The sequence below is a fragment of the Leptonychotes weddellii genome, chromosome 2, assembly GCF_054177405.1.
Source record: "Leptonychotes weddellii isolate Sample4059 chromosome 2, ASM5417740v2, whole genome shotgun sequence".
NCBI lineage: Eukaryota > Metazoa > Chordata > Mammalia > Carnivora > Phocidae > Leptonychotes > Leptonychotes weddellii.
The window spans coordinates 97,818,114-97,825,398 of NC_138370.1; the positions used below are offsets into that span (position 1 = coordinate 97,818,114).

General features: G+C 45.4%; 1 long non-coding RNA gene across 1 annotated transcript in view; it reads right to left on the minus strand.

The window, feature by feature from the left end:
- Positions 1 to 1,541: 1,541 nt before the first annotated feature.
- LOC145720337 (uncharacterized) overlaps positions 1,542 to 7,285 on the minus strand; it is a 10,310-nt gene continuing 4,566 nt past the window's right edge. Inside the window, exons 2-3 of the long non-coding RNA XR_014143254.1 lie at positions 4,279 to 4,374; positions 1,542 to 1,838 (exon numbers count right to left, since the gene is read on the minus strand). This is a non-coding gene — a long non-coding RNA (uncharacterized LOC145720337). The remainder of the gene's footprint in view (positions 1,839 to 4,278; positions 4,375 to 7,285) is intronic.

Consider the following 7,285-nt stretch of genomic DNA (forward strand, 5'->3'; position numbering starts at 1 on the left):
CTAGAGCACCGGGGTGGCTCAACTGGGTAAGCGTCTGCCTTCGGCTCAGGTCATAATCCCAGGGTCCCTCAGCAGGGAGTCTGCTTCTCCCTCTAGCCCTCCCCCCCGCCCCCGCTCGTGATCACTCTCTCTCACTCTGTCTCTCTCAAACAAATAAATAAAATCTTTGGGAAAAAAAGTAGCCTATCCCTCCCCACCTACAGTGCACATGGCGATGCACCACCCACCCCCTTCAAGACTGAAACACTCATTCCTCCAGGTGCTGGAGGTGATGGCAGTTGATAACTCTAAGCTCTTAGCTCTCTCTGGAAATTTCTTTCCTAGAGGCAGCTCATGGGGCTGATCAAAGCAGGGGGATAAATGCCCAAACCCGTTGCCCCAACTGGGGTCAATTCTGAAAGGCTATCTCAGCTTCAGAGCTGGGATGGGGTCAGCTGAGGCCTTTTACCTTCCTGTGCCTTTGCGCTCCCATGGGTGCTGATCCTGAGAGCACTCACTGATGAACTCTTGTCATGCTAGCCCCTGTCCCAGAATCTGCTTCCTGGGGAACCAACTCGCCATGCCCCCCATCATTCCCTTTCTCCCAACTCTGCTTTATTCTTCAAATAGCTGTGAAAAATGGACCCTTAGAGAAACCTCTACACTTTGATTATAAAACTCTATCTTTAGATAACTGAATAGTTGCTTAGAAAAGTTACCAATTACTTGTCTTTTTTTTCTCTTCTAGTAAGAAGAAGACGTTTTTTTTTTTAATGTCCTGAGTTCCTGTCACAGAGAGAAGTGGTGGAAAGTCACACTACTTTTTGGAAGCAAAACAAGGAGCATTGAGGACCTGAGTGGATAAGATGTTGGGAGTGGGGATGGAAATGGGGGTTTGAAAGAAGATTGGGTGTCCTACAGCCAAGACGAGTCCCGACTTTTCTTTTTCCCAACAAAGAAATAAGTAGCAGTCACTTTGACCTTGTGGGGGATATTTCAAAGATCACAAGTAAAAAAGTCTACAATACAGGAATGTGGAACCGCAGAAGAAAATCAAAGAAGAGCACATGACTTTCCGTGGTTTGCAAAAGAAAAGATAAAGGAAGCGAGGAGACAGAGTTAGCTAGCTACACCGGAGAGGGAAAAAATAATGCTTTTACAAGTCTATCGAAGGGAATAAAACCACCAGAGGGAAATGTACCACTAAATAAAGGAGGAAGAGATGAGATGAAGACCCAAACTATTAAAATACTTAACAGACCACACTGCAAACTGAAAGTTCCTGTGCTCATTAGAAATTTCTGACACGAGGGGTGCCTGGGTGGCTCGGTCGGTTGAGCGTCTGCCTTTGGCTCAGGTCATGATCCCGGGGTCCTGGGATCGAGCCCCGCATCAGGCTCCCTGCTCCACGGGGGGTCTGCTTCTCCCTCTCCCTCTGTCCTCCCCCTGCGTGTACTCTCTCTCTCTCTCAAATAAATAAATAAAATCTTAAAAAAAAAAAATTTCTGACACGATATCTTTTCCTCTAATTATTGAGATGTCAAGGTTGACCACCAGGGAATTGAATTCAACGTGACTGAACTTCACTCGTTCACCATCTCCCTTCACCACAGGCTGGTTTGGAGCTGAATTAGCTTCAGACTGGGGGCACTGGGGGTGGCAGTCTGGAAGGTACAGCCCAAAGGTACGCACCCAGCTTTGCTCCGGTTCCTCCCAGAGACTACGTCACCTTAGCCCACCTCCCACCACCACCTTTCCCCCTACTTGCCCTGCACACAACCCAGGCAGGATTACTCTGGGCCTCCTCCTTCTCCTTCACAGCTGTTCACAGAGTGCCTGCTGAGTGCTCGGCCTTGAACCTGCAAAAGTGAACAGAACAAAGGTACTGCCAAACCTGGAATCACATGGAAACAGAGACATTAATCAGCTGATCTTACAAAGATTCTATTGCCAATCATGGTGCATGCTAAAGGAGCACTGTGAGAAGGTACCATGTGGGGCTCAATCTAGCCTGGTGGGTCTGGGGAACATCCCGAGGAATTAAAGTCTGTGCTTAGAACTGAAGGACAGGCAGTAGGGGTGAATTTGGGAGTGGGGGTGGGGCTTGGAAAGAGATTCCAGGCAGAGGAGGAAACCGCCATTGCAAAGGCCCTGAGGCCAGATGGAATGTGGTGCAGTTGAGGCCCCCAAGATAGCCAGTGTGAATAGCAAGGAAGAAAGTGACACAATACAGGGCAGGAGAGTTGAATTGAGGCCCACCAAGTTGGGTTTTGTAGGTTATTTTAAGGAACTGTGCCTACTCCAAGAGTGCTCAGCAAGGCTTTTAAAGGGGTGGGGAGGGGCTTGACCTACCAGATATTTTTATTTATTCTGGTAGGTGGAGCCAGGATCAGCTGAGACTCAATGCAAAATTAAAACATGGGACTTCCTGTTAAAAAATTATTAAGAACTTCAAGACTGTGACAGCGGAGCATCAAACCAAGCATGGGGCCCTCGTAAGGCCGCCCAGGGTGGAGCAGCCCCTGAGTCCCTGGGTCATTTTGGTCGGGGTGAGTCAGGACAGCTCCATGACGGGTCTCAGCCTCTGCAGTAGTCAGGCCCTCTCTGAGCTCCTGAGCTCCATGAGAAAGCAAGGTGGTCCCCTCACCGTGTAGTTCCAAATACTATCTACAGTTTCATTTCTGGTCTTCAGAGTCTTTGACCAGTAAAAAGAAAGAGAAGTTTAGCTGAGGTAAACATGTGAGAAGAGCAACCAAGCTGAAGGGGAGACCTGGCTTGAGGTTTTTAAAACTAACAGGATGCATCCATCTCTCTCCAGAGCACTGAGCATCTCTCTCCAGGGCAGAGTCCAGACTAGGGGGAGGCAAGTGAGGCTCCCGGGAGCAAAACTTAAAGAGGCACTTATTCGCAAAGTCGTGCAAGTGCAGGGTCAGTCCCTGAGCCTGAGCGCCTCCTTAACGCTTTCTGCGCTCAGCCTGGCTTGCCTCGCGCTACTCCAGGCCGGGGTCAGGGCCTCTCACCAGAATGTGTGAGTCTGAAGAGTCTTTGTGAGACCAGGAGGCACCAAGTCACCCTATGCCAAAGGCCTAAAGAGTAGGCCGTCTTTGGGTTGGGAACACTTTGTGGAATTCGGTGATGTGGAGCAGGCCCTTTGGACAAGTGAGCTTGAGCCAGGTGAAGGCCTGGGGAGCCCATAGGTATCTTCCTGGCGTTACACTCTGCGCATGGAGTGACCTGTGTAGGCTCGGCTCAGTCAGAAACAGTTGAGCTGACTGACTTGTCTAGGAATTCAGACAGTCAACGCTGATAGGAAAACAGCTCCACCTGTGTTAGCTCAGTCTCATTTCGTCAACGCTGTATTCATTTCAGTCAAATCTCAACAACACGCAGCCTCCCACCCCTTTCTGTGAAGAGAAATGAAAGTGATTCTGTTGATCCTATCTTCCTTTCTTTTTTCATTGCCCTGGCATCTCACTACACATCTCCTCCTACCTTCCTCTTACTTCCGCTCGCCGTCCCCTCATGTAGCTTCTGCGGGCTCCAGTGATCAGGACAAAGCATTGCCGGTGGTCTCATTTGTGCCAAGTAAAGCCTTCTGCAGGTCCCAGAGGGCTGGCTGGGCCCACAGATCACAGCTTCCCAAAGTGCAGACTATCCTCCTAGAGTAGCTGGGCCCCGGAACCCTGCCTGATTGTCTTTCTTCTGTCTGTTGCTTCGTTTGGATTTCTGCTCCCCTTTTGCCTTGAAAAGTACAATTACGCCGCAGCGACTGATTTTACGGGTAGAGGATGGAAAGGCCGTTATTAATTTGTCCTCACGTTAATACACTTCATTTCTTTTCATCTTTATTACCCATCTCTATCTTCCTCAGAGGTCTTGTTTACATAAAACAGGACTCTTGGATGCGGAAAGTGCTGAGCGAGTCTCAGCACCACCACTACAGAGCAAACGAGGCACACTCACCCTGTCTAATTATGAATCACTTAACAGGATTAACAAATGTCTTCAGCAAATGGTGCCAGGCAGTTTCTTTCTAGATTTTTTTTTATTACTATAAAGATCAGCCATAAACTAAATTATGAGTTTGGTCTACGACATTCTGGCATTCAGGTCCGACAGCAAGGGCATATATCTTGAACTGGTGCTCAGATTACAGGTTCAGATTAATTTGACTCTTGTTCCTCTCACAAATCCCTTCTTTCTGTCCTCCCTCCCTTCTTGTTGTAGCCATTTGCATAGACAGTGATACACACAGAGAAAAAGGACTTCAGGGTCCTTAGGCCCCTCAATTCTACTCACATCCTATTTCCTCACCAAAGGATCTCCACTTCAGCAAGACTGAGATGAGAGCCTGAGTTGCTCATCAGTGGATTTGCCTCTCACTGCGACTGTATCCTGGACAAAGAACCGAGAGCAAGTAGTTCCAATAATTAGTTACTGAGCATCTACTGTGAACTTGTCATGGTTTTAAGTGTTGATGAAAACTAAAGGTGGGAACAATTAATTCTATCTTGGTCAGATGAGAAAGCCTATAGAGTTCAGAGAATACTTGATCTGGGCTCTGAAGGATGAATAGGAGTTTGCTAGATGGATAAGGAGGAAGGACATGTCAGACAGCCCATGGAAATTGAAAGTATCCCAGGGTTTGGGGAAGGCTGCTGCAGCCTGGTATGATTGGTTTATAGGAATTCTAGGAAGGCATGGCTGGATTGGAAGATGAAACTGGGAGTGAGGGATGGATGCTTGTGAAGGGACTTAGGTATATACAGTAACGAGCTGCTCAGCCACATAGAGGTGAACCTCCCTTAATCTTTGTGAATCACAAGCACAATTTCATGGGAAAATTCAAAGGTGAATAATGCAGGACAATTCATTCTTTCACACAGACATTTTTTGAATGCCTTCTACGTGCATGGCACTGAACTAGGCACTAGAATGGAACAGCAAAAACTGTGATTCTTGCTCTTCAGGGCTCACAATCTATGTGGGAATACACAGATACATAAATAACTACAGCTCAAGGCAAAATGAGACAAGGGAGTGATAGAAAATGTATAAAGAAAGCATATGGATGGGAGTAGTGAATGCCATCTGGAAAGACTTCAAGGTGGGTTGACTGGTGAGAAATACGTGTCTTACAAGGAATAAGATAAACCAAGGCCAAGAGCATTCAAGGCAACAGGAATGACCTGAGCAAAATGACCAGTATATGAGAGGATCTTTTTATGCTCAGGAAAAGTTAGAGTATAGAGGCTTGTTTTGAGGAAGAACATGATGGTAGAAAAGATAGGCTGGGGTGAGTTTAGGGAAAGCCTTGAATGCCCTAACAAGAATTCTAGGTTTTATCCAGTAGAAAATGGAGCTCAATAAAAGGTTACTTAACAATGATATTATATCAAAGGCATAGTCTAGGCATATATATTCCATCTTGAGAACCTATTTCTTTTGATTTAGTAATGGCTTCCAGGAATCTTGTCTTGAGAAGGATTCTGGGCTCAGTGAGTAAGAAATAGATTCATTTATCCATTCAGTTATATAACTAGCCTAAAGAGAACTCCTTCTATTTGAATAGTAGAGAAACTTCTGGGAAAACAATAGTTTAATTGTCCCTGGACAGATCTCCTTTTTTTTTTTTTTTATTAAATTTTTTGTTTGTTTGTTTGCTTTATTTATTTATTCATGAGAGTCAGAGAGAGAGATAGAGAGAGGCAGCGGCAGAGGGAGAAGCAGGCTCCCTGCCTAGCAGGGAGCCCCATGCGGGACTCGATCCCAGGACCCCGGGATCGTGACCTGAGCCGAAGGCAGACGCTTAACCATCTGAGCCACCCAGGTGTCCCCAGATCTCCTTTTTATTCACCTCAATAAGATCTAAGGAATAGTGGAGCAACATTCATCAGACACTTTTATAAGAAAGCAATCCCACCTTAATCAACTCAACAGAACTGAGACATCACTAGTTAATAATCCTGGCCAAGTCCTTTGAAGGTCAAAAGTACCATAAACACACTACAAATTGTTATTAGTAACCAATGGAGGAGAGACCTCTTTCCAGCACCCAACATAAAAGACCAACTAGCAAGTTTGAAGATTCCCTCCCTCTTTCTCATTCACTCCAGCTTCTCACGGCATTGCATCAGCTGACGTTAAGAGCAGCTCTGCCTTCCCTGAATATCAGAGGACACAGGGAATAGGCAGGGTCAGCTGGCTCCAGAAAACACGGGCATTATTTGCCAAAAGCAAAGAGAAAAAAACCCAGATCAGCTGGGAAACCTTAAAGAAGGTAATAATGGGACAGAGCTCCAGAATCCTTGAGATGAGAAACTGAACTGATTGTATTCTAGGGTCTAGAAAAGGAATCTTTAAATCAGGGACCATAGGATCTCCCCTCCCCAAAGGATTCCGTGGATGAAATTTGAGAGGAGGAATCTTTGAGCCTGGATGGAAAGTAATTTACATCTTTATTTTCAGTGACCTGTAATTGAAATTTAGCATTCCCTCTCATTATGAATGTAATCAATAAACTATAGTGGCATTAACAGTACCCTGTGATTTTTTTACTAATAGAAATCAGTTATTTTCATGTCATATTACAGTAGCTGCAGATATCTTAAAGTATTGTTAATGGTCATCAGGATTTTGAATTATGGTAGACTCAGTACTGGATCATGTTAAGTGTTAATAAGGAAGTGCATATATCACTATATCACAAAGGCAATTATATCTATATCTACATATATATATAGTCTGTTTTTTAGAGCAGTTTTACGTTCACAGCAAAATTGAACAGAAAGTACAGCGTTCCCATATACCCCTGTCTCCTGCCCAATACATACATAGCCTCCCCTACTATCAACATCCCCCACCAGAGTGGTACATTTGTTGACACATCATTGAACCTACGCTGACACATCATTGTCACCCAAAGTCTATAGCTTACATTAGAATTCAGTCTTGGTGTTACACATTCTGTAAGTTTTGATAAATGTATAATGGCATGTATCCATCATTACAGTATCATACAGGGTAGTTTCACTGCTCTAAAAATCCCCTGTGCTCCTCCTATTCATCCTTCCCCACCCCCAGTCAAATCTGTGGTTTTAAAAAATATTTTGAGGGCGCCTGGGTGGCTCAGTTGGTTAAGCGACTGCCTTCGGCTCAGGTCATGATCCTGGAGTCCCGGGATCGAGTCCCGCATCGGGCTCCCTGCTCGGCAGGGAGTCTGCTTCTCCCTCTGACCCTCCTCCCTCTCATGCTCTCTGTCTCTCATTCTCTCTGTCTCAAATAAATAAATAAAATCTTTAAAAAA